Raw genomic sequence first — 1,471 nt, 5'->3', positions numbered from 1 at the left:
TCTTATCTTTTATAAAGAATATCTCTTTGGGTTTGAGACTTTAGTTTTTCCAACTTTAGGGATCTTATCTGCACGAGCAGCTTGTAACACTCCAAAGAGAAAGGAAAGCTTGAAATCGCTTCATATGACCCCTTTAAAACATTTCTTTAAGATATTGTGAGCGTGAGTGAACTTTCTCTTCGACGGGTATAAAATGTGATGGATGTGGCATCACCACGTTGGAAACTGATATCGAGCGCAAGATTTCAGCTTTCTGTTATCCGTGACGTCTAACGTTACTTTGCTTTGTGTTTCAACTGTGGACACATTTGTTCGAATGCTCAAAATGTATTTGTGTCAAGTCAAGTGTCAATGCCCAAGTCACCTGTGCTGCCAGATCTCTCTAATACTGAGCTATCGGTGACACAGCAAAAGAGTCTGACAGATTTGCTAATATCTTTTTCTGATGTTTTCAGTCAGCATGATCAGGACTACAGTACTTTACGGACTTGGTGCTGTCCTGTCTCAAATTCAAGATGGCAAAGAGCGAGTTGTTGCATACGCTAGTCACGTACTTACCTCGACTGAACGAAAATGGTCCACTTACGACAAAGAACTGTGGGCAATAGTTTGGTCATTCAGACATTTTCGTCACTACTTGAGTAACTGCCCCTTTACAATTGTCACCGATCACAAACCTCTTGTTGGCCTGAGAAAATTGAACTTTGATATTGATCCCACGGGACGTAGAGGTCGGTGGGCTATGGAGCTTGATCCGTATGAATGGGTGATCATCCACAAAGATGGCAAGAGACATACTAATGCGGATGCCATGTCTCGTATTCCTGTAGATTCATCTACAACTCCGACACCTCGCACACAGACAGTATCCATTCAAACAGATGACTTGCCTCTCACGTCTCAGACTGCTGTTTTTGTTGGTGCCAATGGTACAGAAAGTCAGCCTAAGGTGGAGTCACAAATTTGTCTGACCGAATGTGAAATCGATGATGGTTCGTCTGAGTCTACTGTGCAGATGCTGTGTACCTCTTTGGGTGATGAGGAAAAGAACATTGCATACTATCAGAAAACAGATGCTTTGCTCTCACAGGTCTATAGTTGGGTTGAAAATCAAAAGAGACCTAATCTTAGACAAGTAAAGGGGAAATTGAGACAACTTTGGTGGCAGGTTCCCCGTATGGTGTTGAAGGGTGGAGTCTTGTGTCATACAGCCTGTAGTGCTCCAAGTAAACCCCAAACTTATCAGGTGGTCATTCCTGATGTTCTTATTCAGGACATGTTACACTATTTACATGGTGATCCCTGTTCTGGACACTACAGTGCTGAACGTACACTGAAGAGAGCTCAGAGTTTGTGTTTTTGGCCAGGAATGAGAAGTGCCATTGAACAGCATTGTGAGTCATGTGAAGCTTGTGAATCTCGGAAAAAGCCTGTTCCGCAGCGAAGGGCACCTCTCCAATCTATTAGTGCT

General features: G+C 43.1%; 1 protein-coding gene across 1 annotated transcript in view; it reads right to left on the bottom strand.

The window, feature by feature from the left end:
- The window catches only part of LOC107724683 (ATPase family AAA domain-containing protein 1-B-like), a 6,134-nt gene that overhangs the window by 2,081 nt on the left and 2,582 nt on the right, over window positions 1-1,471 (bottom strand). The gene's annotated exons all lie outside the window — the stretch shown is intronic.

Source organism: Sinocyclocheilus rhinocerous, unplaced genomic scaffold, assembly GCF_001515625.1.
Source record: "Sinocyclocheilus rhinocerous isolate Xijiao unplaced genomic scaffold, SAMN03320098_v1.1 scaffold1026, whole genome shotgun sequence".
Classification (NCBI taxonomy): Eukaryota; Metazoa; Chordata; class Actinopteri; order Cypriniformes; family Cyprinidae; genus Sinocyclocheilus; species Sinocyclocheilus rhinocerous.
This window is presented reverse-complemented; position numbering and strand designations above follow the sequence as displayed.